The 19,461-nt window shown below is 42.9% G+C and overlaps 1 long non-coding RNA gene across 14 annotated transcripts in view; it reads left to right on the top strand.

The window, feature by feature from the left end:
• The window catches only part of LOC146766070 (uncharacterized), a 255,124-nt gene that overhangs the window by 194,044 nt on the left and 41,619 nt on the right, over nucleotides 1-19,461 (top strand). For 7 of the 14 annotated variants that reach the window (XR_014958390.1, XR_014958399.1, XR_014958400.1 and 4 more), the window contains exon 1: nucleotides 4,281-19,461. This exon is cut by the window's right edge. This is a non-coding gene — a long non-coding RNA (uncharacterized LOC146766070). Of the gene's footprint in view, nucleotides 1-610 lie in introns of those variants that run through there. The other 7 variants (XR_014958395.1, XR_014958394.1, XR_014958392.1 and 4 more) reach the window with 7 other exon arrangements.

Genomic DNA, 19,461 nt, shown 5'->3' with positions numbered 1-19,461 from the left:
TCTTGAATTTGCCTGCAGTGCCCAGTGCTTACATTGGAATAAATCACTCTGAACTCACGACAGTGTCCCCCAGTGTCTGCTGAGAGATGTATTTTTGTTTGATTTCACTTTTGGTGATATTTATCTTCTGCAGCTATTAGCAGACTTATCTGCCAGTTTGTTTATAAACTGAACAGTTTATAAGTTTGATAGATATTTCCTATTTTTTGGTGAATTTTTATGCATCTCTGGACAAATCGCTGACTTTACTGTTATTTTCCCTCAGGATAAAACTTCAGTTTGGGGCCCTAAAAGAAAATCTGTAAGCACAGAACTCCAAAGCCTCAATTCTCACTTCTCAATGGGGGAAGAAAAAAATATCAGCCTAACGGTGGCACAATCTAGCCCTGTAAATAACACCCACTCAGGTCCTGCTCCACTGGAACAAGTTACATGTCATCTATGATCATCTGTTTTCCCTTTTTTTTTGTGTGTGTGCATGTGAGTTGCTGAAAAGCAAACCTTCCCCACAACTAATTGTATTTGCCAATTACCTGTGAAAAAGCAATTATCTGCAACTGATACAACTCTTTGGAAAGGCTCTTTTAATTGGCAAAGATGGGGGGAAGATACTCTTCCGTGGATGCTATTTTCTGAAGAATCTTCCCAAATATTGTACCTGATGTATCACATTAGACACATCAGATTGGGTTGCATCAGCAATGTTGCATTACATCACATCACCAAGGTAATGTGCTGTGACAGACTTGCAATGCAACGTGTCAGCTGGAAAATGGGGAAAGATGTGATTTCCTGAGCAAAATGCTTCTTAAGCTTTATGGTATTTTCTCCTCCTCCAACTAAACAAGTGGCTTTTTGTGTGTTGTGGTATCTCCTAAAAGTTGCCTGGTGAAGAATTCCGGGCATTCTCTGTGTTTCTTTCCTCAACACTGACTATTAACAGGTCTAAAATGAAAGGTATTTTTTACTATTTACACGTCCATAGCCAGATTTCACTATATTTGTTTCCTCAAACTTTCAGTAAACCAAAAAAGCACTTTCTAGGAGGAATGTCCTTGCCATTTGTGCAGCTCTGTCCCAGGCCTGAGCTTTAACCTTGGCTCATGGAAAGTGCCTCTTGTGGGGACTGCTGAAAGGTGAGTTCTGCTCAAGTGAGACTCAGAATCACAGTCCTGAGAGACAAAGTGTGGCTGCAATTCCTGTGCACTCAGGGGTGCAGGGAGAAGGGGATTTTCTAGTGCATGGCTCATTTATGGTGCACAAGTCCTGCAAGGATGGCACTGAAGCACCTTGCTCTGCCTCCCTTCGTGGCTGGCCCACCCCACAGGGCTGGCAGCAGGAAGGAGCTGCAGCCTCTCCTCCTTCAGGGATGTGCAGGAAAGATTTGCATTGGCCAAGGTGTTTTTGCAGCCCTGAGTCAAGGTGACTTGGCTTGTCCAGGGGAGAGGACAGAGCTGTGGTCACTGTGGTCACCTGGAGTGGGGTGTGCCCAGCCAGCCTCACCAAACCCACTCTGGCCACCTGCACCTCCTCTTCAGATGAGTTTTCCTGGACAAATTGAGTTGCTGGCAGTCTTTGACACAGGACTTGGTGATGACTCAGAACAGAGCAGAGAAGCTGGAAAGGTCCACTACAGGTGGAGCTGTGGAGGTAGGGGATGTAGAGATGAAACTGGAGTGCAGATGAAGGAGAAAAACTCAAAAAATGTTAAGCTCTTTAGAAAAGGAGCCATGAAATCCATTCAAAAGCAAAAATCAAAATATTTTTAGTGTGTTTTGTAATCTGTGTTGTCAGCAATAATGAATTGCTACAGTTTCCTTCCTTTTCTAGTTATTTCTTTTTGAAATTGTCCACTTTTTATGAGCTACTCAGCATTGTCTGATACTGAGCATCCTTTCAGGTATACATTACGCTTCAGTGGAACACCAAAACCAATCAACAGAGAATTTCTGTAGAGGGAAGAGCTATACAATAATGATGAACATATTGTCCTCAAGCTGTGGAGGTTAACAGCTTCAAATTACTTTGCTATTTATACATATTGAAATAAGAAGAATTTTTATGTTTGCTCTCATTTCAGTGTGCTCTTGTGATTCATTACATTGGCACTTCAGAGTTCAGAACAGTCACTTGTCTCCTGCAAAGCATCACCCTTAACTGTGTTACTATTTGGTTGCTCATTATTGTCCCAATTCTTTCTTTTTTATTGCTACACAAATACACTTTGGTTTCACAGTAACTTGTGTCTAATGCTGATTTCTGTAGCGTTCATTGTAGGAAGGATCAGGGCCCTGGTGTACTCAGAAAGAAATCAGCTAAGTCAATCTATAATTGCTCTGCTGTTTAAACAATGTCTTGAACCATTAAAATGAAAACAAACAAAAAAAATTAAAAATTTCTTTTATACCTATGGACACCTTTAATTCTTGTTCAATAGGGTTTCTAATGAAATATCAACAGACATGTAGAAAGCATTAACTTACCTTTCTGTTTCCTTGCTTTATAGGAACAATAGGAACAAGTAATTTTCCAGTCTGTCCTGGGTAAGGGAAAGAGCATAATTGCTGAGAAATTGTGAGGTGAAAGTCTCTAATCTTTGCCTGCCAACCCACATTCCTTCTGGCTCTAAGCATGTCTTGAGGAAAGGTATTCAGATGCCTATAGGTGAAAATAGGCTCACAATATTTTTTGCTTTGTTGCTTGTTTGGGTGGTTTTTTGGGGTGTTTTGTTGTTGTTTTCTCCCTGGAAATGAACAGGAGACCCCTCCAGCTATCTGCAAAACTGCCATATGCCCTATTGTACCCACAAATTCCTCCAGTACTTCTGCTGACCTGGATGCTATGGTTTCAATCAAACCCTGGCTCCATGTCCAGGCCTGTGGGGCCATCCCACATCCCCAGCTGAGTGTTTGGGTGTAGGTACCCACGCTGGAGCCAAGTACTTCTCCTCTGTCAGAGATTAAATGCATCCTGAAGTGTCTGGTTTGTCTCTGGGAACTCTGAGCATCCCTTTGGGACAAGCACAGAAAGGGATATTTCCCATCTGATAGCCATATTTGCTCAGGAGAACCTTACTTTACACAAAGGGTCAGCCTTGGTGTTTCTGTCACTTCTTTCCATCAAAATGTTTATTTTCTATCTATCATAGGTATGTCATTCAAATCAATAGCAAACACTCTAATCTTATCTTTTAACCAAATATTAGCCATGCTTTCAATTTACAAGCTGACATTAACTCACACTAACCCTTTTTCTGCATACAGGACTCCTATTTAAGCCTTTTCTTTAAACCTGTTATTAATTCTGCCTTTTATGTCTAAACCAGGTACAGCAGCACAATTAACTGCTTTACTTAACATGCAAGTTTATAAGTGATCTCCATGACACCCCTGACATGAAGAAAATAATGGGGTTAAACTGGCTCTCATTACACGCTGATCTTTGTGCAGACTTTGCTTGGTAGAACTGGCAGCAGACGTGTATTGCAGAATTAAAATTAAAAGTTATGAGAACCATCGCTACATAATGGTGAGATCAGACGAGAATGGGAGAATCCACACAAGTCTTTAATCTCCATCAAGACAAGATATTGTTTCTGCTTGGTTCTGCAGTTTAAAATAAATCCTTAATGACGCTGTCATCGTCTCGTTTTGCGGTCTTCATTTCCCCCTGATTATAAATAAGAATCAGGTTTCCCTTTCGCAGGACTGGGAGGCAGGGGAGTTCCAACTCTTCTGCTGACAGAGAGCAGGAGCTGCTGGTCTCACTGCGGCGTGTCGGGTCTTTAGCTCCCCGCACCGAATGGATGGTGAGCTCACAAAGACTCAGTGTCCAGAGGTTGTGGCCCAGCAGCCACAAGTGCCCCGTGATGAGGCTGAGGGAGAAATCCCCCCACGGCTTTGCAATCAGGGACCAGGCTGGGTGGTGACTGGAATGGTGACCTCCCCTGCCCAACAAAACACATCTTTGTCAAAGTGGAGCAGATAAACAGGTAGGTGAGCTAATTCTGCACTTCACTCTGTGAAGAGCAGGAGTTTAACACCATTTTGAAAGTAGTAGCAGTGGCTGAGACCACAAGTGACAAATGCATGACTCAGGATTCTACAGAAGCTGGGAGGTGAAGGTAACGCTCAGTTCTGCTTAGATTTATGAAGGCTGTGATCAGCAGGTATGCCAAAATGAAGAGATGACTTTCAAAAAGCTGGAGAATAAGGCTGGATTCCAGGGCTGCAGGGCAGATACCATATCTGAGTGAGATTTCTAATAGCAATGCCAAGGACATGACAGAAAAAAAAACACACTTGAACCACCCACTCCTCTTCAGGAAGACTTCTGCTTTTGAAACTCTATGTAATAGGCACCCAGGCAAGTACTGAAAGAATTCAGCACATGAAGCTGCAAGAAATCACCTTTAAAGAAGCAGCACTGAAACTATCAGTGAGATCTCTGGGTGGGGAAAGCAGGATGAATAGATTAGAGAAAACTGAAAGTTTCCACCTGCTTTGTAAATATTAAAGTGAAAAACTCAGCACAGCGGTGTCTTGTGAGCACCTTCTTCAGCACCCTCTCTTCAGTAGGTTGCTGGAGATTTGCATTGCTAATGTCCTTGCATGAAAGTTCTCCCAGGCTCCCAGGGAAAAGAGGCAGATGGAATCTTTCAGGGCAAGGCAATGAGGTTTGTGAGTAGTTTTTCCTCTGCATCCTAAACTGTGCATGTATTGGATACGAAGCCTTGGGGTTTCTGGATGGAAAACACCTGAACTTAGCATTCATTAAAGAGAGCTGGTTTCTAACCACTGTATCCTCAGTAAGCAGCACATCAGTAGGAGGGCAAAATAACAATTGCTCTAGGCTTGGAGACGCTTTTGCATTACTGCTACTCCAATTATTTCCTTTTTTTACACATGTTCAGCAGTCTCTCGCCTCTGTAATTACCACACTGAACACTTTAGCTGTTAGATACAGCTACTAGACTTTTAACAAGACATCATTGCACTTGCTATCTTAAAATTTAGCAATGTCTTTAAGACCAGTGTACCAGACTCACAGACCTGTGTATGGACTGATGCATAGAAAAGCTGGCTGCAGCCAGAGATTTTGCTAAGAAACAGAAAAGAAGCCAAGGACAGAGCTGCAGAATATGGAAGCTGATCCAAACTGTGGCCCTGGTTTAAATATTCTAGTTAAAAGTTCTTTTCAATATCTGTATTGGGCAATTTTTTACTTTCATTGAGAAATGGTGGCTGAGGATGAGAATGGGCAAATTAAGTTGAAAGCCTGAAAGCCTCTGAGGTTTTATGGGATGTCAGATGTGAGGGCAGCTGTGTATCAGCTGTCCTTAAATACCTCAGGCAAGGGGAAAGGCAGGTTGAGAAGGTTTTGCCTTTGCCCAGCTTTTCCTCTGTTTGGCAATTTATTTCCTGTGCTCTGTGGTTTTGTGATGGTGCAGACTTCTAAAAAGAGGTAGTTTTTTTGTACACTCAGGCAAGCAGGAGCATGGTTGGCCAGGTTACCTGATTAGCTGGTGGATTTTCTGTGCTAACCCCAGGTGGCCAGGCAGAGCAGGCATTTAAAAACTCATCCATCTCTTGTCTTACTGTCTTTGAATTTGCATATTAAAAGTGAATTACTTGCCGTATTTTTAATATATGCAGTGAAAATGCATGAAGAGCTGAAAAATTACAGCAATCCAGTAATTCATGTCATGTCCCATTCGGAATTACAGCTTTTCAGTCCCAGCTCAAACACCAAGGATTTCCTGCCACCATAAAGCTGTAATTGCTGAATTAATAACAGCAGGGTTTGAAGAGTGACTGCACAGACTCTCTGACCCAGGTAATAGAAATACTCATGTAAAAGTGAATTTGATACATGTGACTTAATCTATTTCATATTAGGCTCAAGTAGTGAAAATCATTGCTGTCTTTGCCACAGGATGTTATGAGAACCACTGCAAGGTGTTTAGCTTAAGGCAGCTGTGTTGCTAAGCCAGTGGGGACTAGAAATCAAATTTCAGGGACAAGCCAGGCTACTTGTCCTTCTCCCAGGGAACTTGAGCCCCAAATCTGTTAGTCTGTTCAGCACTTCTGGGAGGTGGAATTCTCCACCCAGCTGCAAAAGCGTGGAGAACAGGATACAAAGGTAGATGGTGAAAGGCTTCTGTTAATGTTTCATTACTTCAGGATTTTATTATCAACTGCTTAAAAACCCCAACTTCCTCCTCACCTTCCAGTTTGGAAACAAATTCTGCAGCTGCTGCTCTTTGCAAAATGTGATGTCTGCTGTCTCTCACAGCAGTCATCATCAGGTCTGGGATGAAGGGACTGATGTATCTAAACAGAAGGATCAGAAGTTAACAGAAATGTCATGATCTGGATGAAAGGTTCCTTTTCTTTTCCCTTTGGCCCTTGTTGCTGTGATCTGGGGTTTTTAAGGGTAATTTAAGTATTGGAGGAAGCTGGTGATCGATTTGCTGTGAATTCCTCAGGCTGAGACCCTGATGCAGCAGCCATTTGAACCTAAGGGGCTTTACATTTATTTCAGTAGGTTTTTATGATTCTTGGTCACTGCTATAATCTGATTGAAGCTGTTAGAGATCAACTGGCTCATGTCAAAGGATCTGCTTGTACCCTGGGATTGATTTAGTGAACAGCTATTCATGTTGCAATGTCCAGCTGCAGCAAAAGACACGTTGTATGAGCAATCAGAAACTGAACTTCTCTCAGGATAATGTCCTGTGCTGGGGATCTTTGAAATAACCTCATTGAGATTGTATGGACATTGTGTATAAAATGAGCTGGCAGTTTCCAGGGCTGACAATCTGGTTTCTTTCGTAAGAATTACCATCATTAATTAAAATCTCTTTTTCTAATTATTTCAGCTCTAATTCTCTTGCAGGTTCATAAATAGTAACATTCTATTGTCCTGGAAAAAAAGTTCATTTTTCTCCTTTTCATTCTTTTTGTCACTGCCCTCAATTCTCTGCCCTCTCATGGCTTAAGGTAATTAAACTTCCACAGTCTGGTCACCTCTCTGAAATATTTAAATATCATCAAAGAAATTTTCCTGTTTCTTTTGTGGGCAAAACCCCACAAATATCTTGAGCAAAAAGGGTGTAGCTGAAAGCACACCCTCCTGCAAATAACAGGAGGTGAGGGGCCAGGGATCCCAGGTTCTTTCCACTCTGGTTCACTACTACCCAGACCCTGTGCTACAATTCCAAGGGCAAACATTTCAAGCCTTATGGCTTGTAGGGATTGTGGAAGTATTTAAACTGATCTTTGTCATTGCCATTTAACACTGAGATTACAGTATTTTACTGCTGGATGTTGATAATTCTCTCGGCTGAACTTTTGCATCCAGCAAAAGTGATTTTTGCAGAATGTTCCTGTGGAAGATACTTAGTGAAATTTGTACATGCATGAATGCATACATGCAGAGTAGCTTGGGCTCACTCATGTTAATGGAGAGGAGAAAAATCTCCCTAAGGGCAGGTATGTGCAGCATGATTACCCAAAAGACCTGAGGGCTTTGAGAGAGAATCAGCATAAACAGTGGTGTTAAGGCAGAAGATCCTGCTTTGGGCAGCTTGGGGTTGAATCTTCCCAGGCTGTCAGCAAGGGGATGGTTTTTATCAGTTCACTATGAGATCTGCCCTTCCTGTGCATGTTTAGCTTTCTGGCTGACGTTTTCTTGAGTTTTTCTTTATGAAGTGTCAAGTTTTTGATATAAGAAAATATCAAGTGCAGCTAAAGGTCAAAGTAAATAATGAATGAAATTCCACAAACTGATATTCAGCAAAGAACAAAAAGTGATGTCAGAGGCTAATTCTGAATTACATAAATGTTCTCTCTAGCTCAGAGGCCACCCATGCCCTCCAGAGGAGCTCCTGTGCTTCCCTCTTGGAGATGCAGGGTTGCCAGCCAAGACAAGAAGTTTAGAAGATGATTGGGATGTCCACTAATTTCACCATTTAAACAGAAGGTTGTACCTGAATCACTGCAATGGTTTGGAAAGCTGATCTGAATGCTTTTATTTTAAGAAAAGAAAATAAAAATCCAGTGTCTTCCCCCAAAAACCCAGAGATGCCAGTGGCACGAGGTATCTGTGGAGGATTTAGCAACAGCTTGGCTGACACCAGAGAACAAGCAGCAGACAAAGATTGCTGCTCCAGCTGTTTTTTTGTTTATCAGGTTACATTATGAGGGAAGACAAAAATCAGGGTCTATTGCCTGTTTTAAGCACAGAGGAGAGGTTCCATCTGTGGAACAGCTCCCAGGCTGGGAGGGTCTGTCAGACCTGCCAGTATTGAATTTCTGCTTGGTCCAGAGTGCAAAGGCTTTGTGGTTTCACAGTCAGTGCAGTTTCAGTTGGTTTTGGTATATTTACAAGCAGGACTTTCAGCAACACATTAATGGCTGTGAGGCCCTGAATCAATGGTGTCTATCAAAGCAGCTGAATTCTGCTCAAAAGCAATTAGTTCTGTGAGACATCAGGATTTCCAGAGCCCGTGTCCTGCATTTATCTCTGGATTAATGGAGAGCTCGTTTGCCTGCTTACCAAGGTGCCCATTTCACAAAATTTGTAGGAATTACCTTGACTACACGCAGTAATACTTATTCAGAGAGGCTTTGTGATCACATAAAGCTTAAGAAAGCATAAAAGGAATCAGTTTTCTTGGATATTTGCAGTGCTGTCTGTATCAGAAGGAAGTGGCGGAACTAGAGTGAGGGAAAAATGCATGTCCACAGATCACAGACAGAAAAGTAGGTGTTTTGAAATACTTTGATGGTAACACGAATGTTGTCTCCTCTCCAGTGTTGGGGCTTTTGAAAGCTCACTAGGCAGCAAAATGAAATGTTTTACAGTTTTGTCAAGCACAGCATAGATGCTGATATTATACTTGCAATTTCATGACCTGGTAAACAGATACCTTTGTGCTTAAGGGTCTAAATGTCAGCAGTGTAGAAAACTGATGATTATGCTGCTTTGTGAAACAGGAGCTCCTTCATGAGGAATATATGGCACTTGAAGCAGCATCACTTGATATTTGCCCTTGGAAAGCGTGACCTTGTGACCAGTGCTCCAGTGAGATAAAGAGTGAAGGGAGCTGGTGGGACGCTGAGCTGGAGATGTGTTTATCTCCTGCAGCATGGGCTGATAGAATGTGTGCTGCCTCTGTGAGTGCAGTGATTCAGCACCACACTCCAGTGTTGGATCCTTGCCTTGGTCCAGTGTACAAACTCTGTGGCTCTCAATACAATTTCAGCCAAAGCCTGCAGTTTTTCTACAGGATTTTCAGGAACATCCCTCTTTGGTCTGTTGGCTCTGAAATGATGGTGTCTATCAAACCAGTTGATGAGTTTTCCTGATGGCTGCATCAAACCACCTGCAAGTCCTGTAGATATGGTGTAGCTAATTTTACAAATTAATGAGAGCTAGGAGAACATGGCTGTGGGAGAAGGGACCCCCTGGCTGTGAGTTTCCACAGAAATCATTTTGCTTTCAGCAGGGAGTGGTAGCTCTGTGCTATTCTCAGTGTCTTATCTAGTGTGTTATTGATGCCATTGCATTTACTTTCAAACACAGTCATTAGAACATTTAATTTGCAGCAGCTGTAATTTATATTTGTAATTTTGTCTAAGATCAATAAGGGAAACTGAAGAGATTTATAGTCCCAGTTTCAACTAAGATAAATTGAAACAGACTCTGTTTCCCTGAAAAGCTTTATTTAACCAGCATTTTAAAAGAACAAAATGAATTAGATGAGATATTTGCATGCAAGCATGGGTAAATAATCCCTTGTGTCTGGAAGAAATATTGGAAAGGGTGAACATGGTCAGTGTGTTCTTCTCTGAAATACAAATAAACTCCTGGGAAATGTTACCTTAGTGTAGGATCTAATGGGAGTCAAGGAAGCATTTCAAAATGCTTCTTAGCAGCAGCAGTCGATAAATATCCTTGAGATCTGTTGTATTAATACTGCATAATAAGCCTGTAGCTTCATGTTTTAAATACTGTCAGGATCAGTCTGAGAGTGGAAAGTGAGACCCTGAAAGCACAGCTCTGCCTTATTTTACAGCAATCCTTGAACATGGATTGCAGAAATGTATTAATAATTTTTGAGAAGTCTGTATTCATTTATGAAATATTCATGTTCCAAGCAGTGCCTCATGCCTGGGAAGAGGTGCCTCTCCCATGCAGCCATTAGCTGGAGGATTATGCTGAGCAGAACAGACGTGAGCAGTGTCAGGCCAGCTCAGGGCTGCAATAGTTTCAAGAAGAGTCTGACAGAGGGAAGGCAGAAATTCCTAATGAACCTTTCTCCTTTTGCACAGCAGCAGGACAGGATACTGGAGCAGTGCCCAGGGGATCCAAGGGCTGGGACTGAGGGATATTCCTGCATCTGCCCAGGACAGGGCACAGCTCAGAGCTGGTGGCTGTGCTCATCCCTTTGGCTCTGAATACTTTTAAACGTGCCTGGGGGAGGCAGTATATTCTTTCTCCACCCTCTGTTAATTTGGTTTATGCCTAATTTCAGCTGCCTGTTGCCAATAGACTGCTGGTGGTGCTGTGCCAGGCACGTGTTCCTCTACTCTGCCATGCAGCCAGGCTTGAAATTTCTGCTGTTTTGCAGAAAGCTTCACTTCATACTTTCATGTGATCACATCATACTGAAGAAAAAGCTAATCTGTGGCACAAAGGAGAAAGTTCCACAATAAGACCTTGACTTCCTCCAGCAGGCAGCTTTTCTAGTTTGTTTGGGGTTGTTTGTTTGTTTGTGTGGTTTTTTTGGTATAGGCTTTTCAATCTTATGGTGTTTTGACTTAGATTTTTGCCAAACTGCTGCACCCTTTCTGAGCTTCATTCATATGCCCCAAGGATGTGTGGTGCTCACTGAGTAGCTCACCTTTCCCCTGTCAGGCTGGAAAGATGCTTCACCAGCTGACACGTTCTGCAGGCATTTATCCCTGAGGGGAGCAATCCAGGCTGGGAAGTGGTGAAACTAATCTGTGCTATTCTTAGGTTGCTAAAGTGGGTGAGAGTAGAAAAGATCCCCATTTTCTGCACTTCCACTTGTCTCCTCCCATAAAGGTTACAGAAAAAGCCAGAGAAGGACCTGCCCCATCCGTGTGTGTGTGCTGCACTTCATGAGGAGGATTTGTCTTTAAATGCTAACTGTAAATGCAGCTCCATACTGTTCTCCTTTCTGTTCTTGTGGCTGGTTGTTTGAATTCAATTAATTTAATATGTTTTTAATAGTGCAGCGCTGCCATCTCTACAGTACCTTGTAAACAACAATTTCTGCTGTAAGCAGTCAAGCAGCACCCTGTGTCTAGTCATCACAGGGGCTGAATTATGATCTTGGACTTAATGTGACTAATGGCTGAACTGCAACAAAGTGTGTTGTACAGGCCATGAGACTGTACAATGCAAAATTATTTCTATTCTTATAACTGCTATTAGCAATAGTTGTACACGTGTTAAGAGAATTACTAGATATGTCATCAAGGGATTATGGAGCCAGGGCCAGAACACAGAGAGAGAATCTATGGAGGAGAGCAGACCTTCTTCTGAGGTCCTTACAAATGAATAACACAGAAGTAAATGTGTCAAGGGAAAGAGATGCTGAGAGTCAAGGCTCAGCATCACATGGTGAATTTAATAGAAGAACTGAGAGGTAGCCTGTAATCTTGGACCACTGCTAGGCTTACATCATTATCCTGTTCCTCCAAACAAAGCTGTGGCACACTGAAGCCCCAGGTGCTTTGTTTATTGTGTGCAATCAGTTCAACTTGTCATTTCACCTACACTTTCTATTACCCAGTGTTTTCTTTAGAAGCTTCTAACAAACAATTCAGGTGAAAGATTTCTTGAAATGAATAGCTATTTGTGAGTCAGTGCATGGTATTGGATTTCACCTGCCGTGGGTTTTGGAAGAGAGAAATTTAGAAGGAACAATAGATAGATTTAAATGACTGGTGGGTTAGTTTGAGCAGTTGCCTGTCCCATGTAATGGCCTTGTGTCTTGCTGTCAGCCTGCTCTGTGTTCCAGCTTGCAGGGAGGCAGGGTGGTCTGCAGCCTTGTCTCCACTCATGAGACTGGGAGAGTGGATTTCCTTCCAGTGTTTCATGGTTCTCTGTCCTCAGTATCTGTGCTCTCCTGTGTGGGAGTGCAGGGAGGAGTGGCTGACCTGAAACTGCAGTAGGAGGGATCTGCTGAGGAGGGTTTGTTTCTACAATGAGGTCCTTCTACCAACCTTCAGAAGAGAAGCTTTTAATCCACACTGCAGCACAGCCAAAGCCTCTTTAGTGTCTTCTCCACTGCATTGCACCTCTGAATTTGGGCGTTGTGGGATGAGTAGGACTTAGGAAAACATCCCCAAATGTAACCCCAAAAGGTGGGCTGTGTTTTTTCTAAGGGCTTTCACTGGTAGGTGAACACTGGGCTGATCTGAGGCTTGGAGCCCACCAGTTCAAGCCTCCAAAGAGCATTGCTGGGAGTCATGGCAGTCCAGAGACTGGCAGCCCTCCACACTTTCACACACCTCTGCAGTGGGCAGGGTGGGATAAGGAGAGCAGAGATCCATCTCCATGCCTGGGGTCCCTGGGGTGAACAAATGAGAGAAAGAGATGTTTAAGAGATGTGTGCCATTTAGCCAGCATTTCAAGTTGCTACATAATAGGCAGCATTGTGAAGCTTCTCCAGGGAGAAAGCTTCTGGTGGTAGCTCTCTCTGTGCCTCCCTGCTGTGAGTCATTGTGAACTCAAGTTCAGAGGAATTGGTACCAAGGAAAAAGCATTGAGATAATAACCTTGAAAATTCAGAGGAGAGAAGTGTGGGGGGTGGGGAAGGAGGGAGGGAAAAACTTATTCCCTGAAAATTCAGAACTGCTCACCCTAAAAGCATTCTCTAAATCATGGAATCAGGCTTTGCAGTGATCTGCCTTTATCAAAGGCATCGTCCTCTGAGGGTAGAGAGACATGAGCTTTGGGATTTTGGGGTTTAAGGACTGTCCATATCGTGTCACACAGCTTAAGCCAGTGGTTGGTATGCTGCCAGTTTGCAAACCAACTCATCAAGGCAATGAAAAGGTTTTTAAATCTTATGCTTGCAATTATAAGGAACAATAGTTTGTAGCGCCTCGGGAGAAATAGTGTGCTGTGATTGCCTTTCTCTAAGCATGCAGGCCTCTGGTGTTAAGAACACTAACATCTATTCAAGCATGTTTTACCTTTCTAAGAGCCATAGACAATGCCATGTTGTGTGGGAATTTAGTGGTGTTTGCTAGCTGCTGGGCCTTCTTTTCTCAGAGATAAACATGCATTGTGTTATTAAGAAAGAACCTTCAAGTTGCTGTTCTGATTTATATTCCCTTCTACACTGGTGCATGCATTTATTGTTTGTTAAGGGCTGACAGCCCTGGAAACCTAAGCTCTCTATTTATCCACAGAGTGAAATTCCTCTCTCTGTAGAGGGGGTGCCAAAGGCACTAATTGTCAATGATGCTGTTGTGAACACAAAAAAATCCTCTCCCTATTTTCCAGCCAGAATAATTTTGCCATGTGAGGAAGATCTTCTGAAACAGAAGCTGATTTGGAGAACATGTCTGACAAAAACAATGGGGCTGCAGCTTGGGAATGTAGGCAAGCCCAGGAGAAGGTGAGGAAAAGCATGCTGTGCTGTCAAGGTACGAGATTGGTTCACATGATTCACCTCTCCTATCCTTACACAGTCAAAAATAATGATGAACCTATTGCTATTATTCCAGGGACACAAAGAAAGAGGGAGAGGGAGATTTTGTAGTAGTAAAAATGCTTTTCTCACCTTGTACGTTGATTTTAAATGTGGTCTTGACATATGACTGCATCACAGCTTGCAAAAATGAGAATTCAGAGAAGCGACCGACTGGTTACTGCCAGCCTATAAAGAATAATGTTGAAAGGCTTTTTTATTTACTCCTTTCCTTCTGTAAAATGAAGGTGATTCAAGGGAGAAAAACTAAATTTAACAAAAAGCTGAAGTTTTATCTCCTCTGTTGCATTCCTTTAACAAAGTAGGCTGCATCTTCCAACCTTAGAAATCTCTGAAATCCCAAAGAGCAGGAAGCTCCCATTTCATCTCAGGAAATATGGTATCTTTGGCCCAGTGTTTGTTTTGCAGGGCATATACTTCAGGAACATAAAAGCAAATTTATTTTAATTATATCAATTTGTGTTCATTAAAAAGTCTTCTCCATAACTAACCCTTGCATTGAATTGCTTTGTATCTCTTCCTAATTCACTCACACAATGTTTATTAAGTTTAATTGACACTTAGGTTGAATTTATAGGACTATAATTCACACTTCTGGTGAAAGGAAAAAACAACATGGAACTATATCATGTGCTGCAAAAGTGAAGTAGGGAGATTCATCAGAGCAAACTGTAAATACAATTTTAATAGTTTCCTTCATCAGGATCTCTTAATAGGGTTTCTTTTGCAATTACTTTAGGCCGTTTGAAACTGCTTATTGTGAAAAGTTGCCAAACAATGCTGAAATAAATCAAAATATTAGAGGAGTTTTTAAGAGCATAATCTGTTCATTTCTTTATTTTTTTGATACCCTTTTCTCTGGAATAAAAATACTGAATTTCCAAAAGATCTCAATTTGTAGCAGAGCCTGACTGGGTCACAAGTAAGGAAGGTGCCTCCAGCTAAACTGTTGGTAATTGTTGCTTAGCTTTTCTTGGCACGAGTTTGTGGGAAAAGCTTTAGATAATGTGATATCAAAGGGCAAGAACCCCCCACCCTTCCTGCTGGAAGAGGGTTTGGTGTGTGCAGGTGACACATCCACTGAGGGGAGGCTGGCTTTTCCAGGACCCACAGCACAGAGTTCCTCTGAGAAACCCCAAAAGGCTGAAATCAGAGTCTCAGAGCAGGGCTGGTCTTCCCAAGCGGTTGTTGGAGACCACCCTAGGTCATGGGTGGCTTCATGTGGTGAAAAACTTCTCCTCCACCCCGTGCTTCCAAAGAAAGGCTCAGCAGTCTCTGTTGTCCGGTCTTATGGTTGTTTATTGCAAGTTATCTAAAAGATTTTCTTCTGGGGCTGCTGTGGTTTGCTCACAGCTCAGGCAGAGGCACACACACCCTCTGACATCCTCTCTGACCCCGACTGCTTCTTCTCTCCCCGCCCAGGGCTGCTGCTCTCTTTTATATGGTACATTACGTGTTCCATGGTTACAGTTTTTCCCCAATGCCCATTACCTATATTAAATGGTGCTTTTTTATCTTTTATATGATACATTACGTGTTACATGGTTACAGTTTTTCCCCAATGCCCATTACCTATATTAAATGGTGCTTTTTTACTCCAAACCAATCTGTGAGTGCCAACATCACCAAGAACATGGAGGTAAAGAAGAAGAAAGAGGAAGGACAGGACAGGCCCAAACCCCTCCATCTTAAAACCTCTGACCCCCATGTACAAAACAGAAACTCCCCTGTACAGCACTCAAAAATTCTTCCCTTTACTTTGTGACTACTTCTACTCTAATATCTAAACTTCTGTGACTTCTTGTTCTTCCTGCAAGGTTGGTAAATCATTCCATGGCTCAAACCCAAAATCACAGCTGTTTCCAGCTGCCTGCCAGGGTCTCAAATGCTTCTGATCTGGGCCTGGAACTTCCAAAAATGTCTGAGGGACATTTTGAGTTCCAACAAGGCGTGAGCAACCAACTGCAGCCACGTCCTGGCAGTTTGTGGCCATTTGAGCAGAGGGATTTCTGTGGGAAGTGAATTCCAATAAGGACTAAAGTGGCACCTACCTGGCCACAGGAGCCACGTGGGGAAGCAGTCTGTGTTTGAGGTATGGGGTTTTAAGAAATTGCTGTGTTGCCAGCTGAGTATAGTACCCTTGAAATCACAAGATTTTTTCCTTGTGCTATAATAAATAAAGGTAATATGATGCTAAGAATTAATAAGTGGAGTTTATTTGTCCAGGCAATCACTCTTCAGTATAAAAATCAAAGGCACTGATGAACTATGGTCTCACTGTGTGAAGATTTTACAGTCTCATGATTACTATCGGATCTCAATACCTTCCAGTAATGTGTAAGTAGCATCAACAATTGCTATCACACAATTTCATTGGGCTTTCAGATAAGTATCTAGAAGTAGAACCAGGTTTTAGAGGTATAAAGAATGCAATTACCATTTTAATATCTCTGCACAGGGAACAGGAAGATTAATTTTTGTAGGTCTATTTTTGAGATTTTTTCACAGGTTGGGAGAGATATGTAAAAAGCTAGCAACAATACACTAGAAATGAATTAAGTGCTGCTGATAGCTAATTAAAGCAACACAACTAGATAGCAGAATTACTGGAAAATCAAAATCTCTCATGCCTTAAAATCATGTAGTACTTGTGACTGGGTTTTCAAGAAGAAAGAGGAGAAATTTTGATACTGTTGACTCTTGTTTCTTAATGAATTCTAAGCCAACATTTTCAAAGCAAGGCTATGTCTCAGAAGACCAGAGACCAGGAAAAAAAAAAAAAAAAAAAAAAGAAAGAAAAATCTTTCTTTCCCTTTAGGCTATATTTATTGTTATAACACTTGTGAGTGTATTTATTGTTACCTGTCAATTCCTATGTTGTCATATGTGAGTATGGTGTATTTCATAGCTTAATTTTGGGCTCTTTCACTGCTTCCTAAGCTTTAAGAGTTGGTCCAACAGAAGAGTCATTCAATTTCTAAACAGTGTGGATATGTGACTATTTATTGAGATCCAGTTTAAGAAAAGAGGTAGAAGCTGGCAAAGCTACCAGAGAGCTGGATGACTTCTGGGGAGAAGCAATATTTTTTTGGCACAGAATCAGCAGGAGATTTGCTGGAAGCTGCTGGTGACCTTCTGTGTCCCTTCAAAACTCCATCTGACCTGACCAGCTGCAGCTGAGCTACGTCTGGGGGTGCAGAGGGGACAGTGTATGGTCCAAATCAAGATGGACTTGGTAGCTGTGATTGGGATGATGTCCCCGCAGTGAGCTGATGTCCCTGGTGCTGAGATGCTGCCTGGGGTGGTGAGGTGGGGAAACAACAAACGGGATGGGCAGGAGGAGCACACACAAACCCCACACAGGGCACGTTCCACCTTCATCCCCATCCCTGAAGCATGAGAGATATCGAGCCTGTATTTTAAACTGGAGAGAAGGTATGGAAAATCCATGGCTTTCAGATCTTGCTCCAAATGAATCCATTCATCAGGCAGGAAGTTTTAAAGCAGGCTCAGTCTCGAGGTGCCACATGGATCTCTGCAGGCAGGAGCAGAGTCACAGCACGCCGTGCCTCTGACAGCTCCCTGCTACAGGTGGCACATTTTAATGGCTCATTAATGTACCTGGCCACACTTCTGTAATTGCAGGGAACTTTGGTGTCTCCTGCAGCGTGTTTCCGAGGGTTTAGAGCCAGAGGTGTTGAGATTGTTACCAGCATTGTGTGGAACTTTCTGGTTTGGGGGATGTGGGGTGGGAGGGAAGCAGAAGTTTGTGAAATACATATACCTGGGGAATTCCAGAATATATAGCTGTGTTGACCTATACCGGGCTTCTCTAGGGGTTATATGAAGGCCATAAACTCCTTGCTACTCTAACCTTAAAACTATAAAATCACACAGGTGAATGAAGTCCTTTAGGACATTGGCATACAAAAAATCTCTGTGATTTTAAACCAGCCTTACTCAACTGTCTGTCTTCAAGGAGTTAGATTTATGATCATGCCACTGATAACTGTTTTAAAGTAGAATTTAATGAAATAAGATTAGTTTGTAGCTAGTGAAAGAAAGGAAGGAGCTTTTACCCCTCTGTTTTCCCTTGAGTGAAGAGGACGGCACCAGCTTCCTGCTTCCCACTGATTATGACCCATAACTTAAAATGGTATTTCTTGACACACTTTTCCTGCTGCTGCTTTTCCCTTAAATGTCAATATTAGATGCTCAAGAAGAAAACCATTTCAACAACACAAAGTTTTCTAAAATCAGGAAAAGATGTGAAGTTATTTTTTTCTCCCAAGCATTGCTGACGACTCTTCAGAAAAGATTTTTTTTTTTTTTTAATGCATGTATCTGAGCTTTGCAAAAATTTATTCCAGAGCAGGTGCACCCAGGGGTTAAGAGATGCTGTGTGAGAGCCAGAGAGTACAGAATTACAACACACATCATTTCTGGGCAGCACTGGGTACTCACCCAGCCACACCTGCATCCCCACGGGGATGGCCCCAGGTGCTCCGGTGTAAAATCAGCGGCAAGTGCAGGTCCTGCCTTGGCTGTGCCAGTGAGGAGCTGTTGGAATCTGTGGTATTGATGATTCCAAGATTGTAGAAAGTCTCTGTCTGTTAGCCCCGCTGCCAAAGAAGAAGCCATAATTAATCTGTGCTGGTTTCCAGGTTGTTTATTCTGTTTATCTCTCACATGTTCTGCTGCCCTGCCCAGCTCTGTCCTGCAGGGCAGCGTGTGGGGCTCTGCCCTCAGTGGGATGTTACAAACATTAAATACCAGAAACTCCCTGGGCTGGATTTACAAGAACGTGCCAATATCTGTCACCTACGTTGGACAGTGTGTCCCCAGCCTGAACCAACAGAAAAATGCCAACACCGCAGTGAAACATGGAGGGCATGAAGAAGGAGAAAAAGGACAAGACACACCGAATTTCCTCCATCTTGTCCCCTTTGGACCCCTCATCTAGAAACCTAAAATTTTACTTTTGCACCCGTGCCACACTTAATTATTACCAAGCACTCAGGGTTGGTAATTCATCCTGTAAATTGAAAACTCTTTTCCATGGACAGAGATCACAGACAGTGTCTCTGGGGGCTCTGTCCAGGGGGGTCCTGACCCCTGCATGGGTCCCAGACCTGCCAGGGCAGCCAGAGGGAAGCCCTGGATTCCCACAAGGAACGTGTTTGCAGCCACACCAGCAGGATCCTGCGTGGGATGTGCTCTCCATGAAACATCCTAACTCTGCAGAGACAACTCTGCCTGCGGGTTGTCATCCTGCCTTGACATTTTGAAGTGCTTCAGCTCTGCAGCCTCGCAGTGAATTCCCCTCTCTGCTGGCGCTGCTGACGAGCTGCTTTCTGCACAGCTCTGCAGCTCCATGCATTGTCTTGGGAGCTGGGTTTTAGTGATCAGCTCCCTGCAGGATTGACAGCCACTGGCTCCTTACAGACCCCACGCTTACCTGTGCACTGGGGTTTGAGCTGCCCCAGCCCTGCAAGGCAAGAAGGGGCTGGTCAGAACCATGGACTTAGGTGTGACACCAGGTAAATCCCTCAGCAGCCCTCCCTGTCACCTGAAAAACAGAAATAATTCCATCCTCCAGCCCTACAGAGCATTACTAATAAAATCTCTCCCTTTTGGAGAGCACTTGAGTTTCACTTAGTCTTATTAATACAATTAGCTAAAGTGCCTGGTCAGAAGCTGATGGG

This window comes from Lonchura striata, chromosome 14 (assembly GCF_050655825.1).
Source record: "Lonchura striata isolate lonStrDom1 chromosome 14, ASM5065582v1, whole genome shotgun sequence".
NCBI lineage: Eukaryota > Metazoa > Chordata > Aves > Passeriformes > Estrildidae > Lonchura > Lonchura striata.
This window is presented reverse-complemented; position numbering and strand designations above follow the sequence as displayed.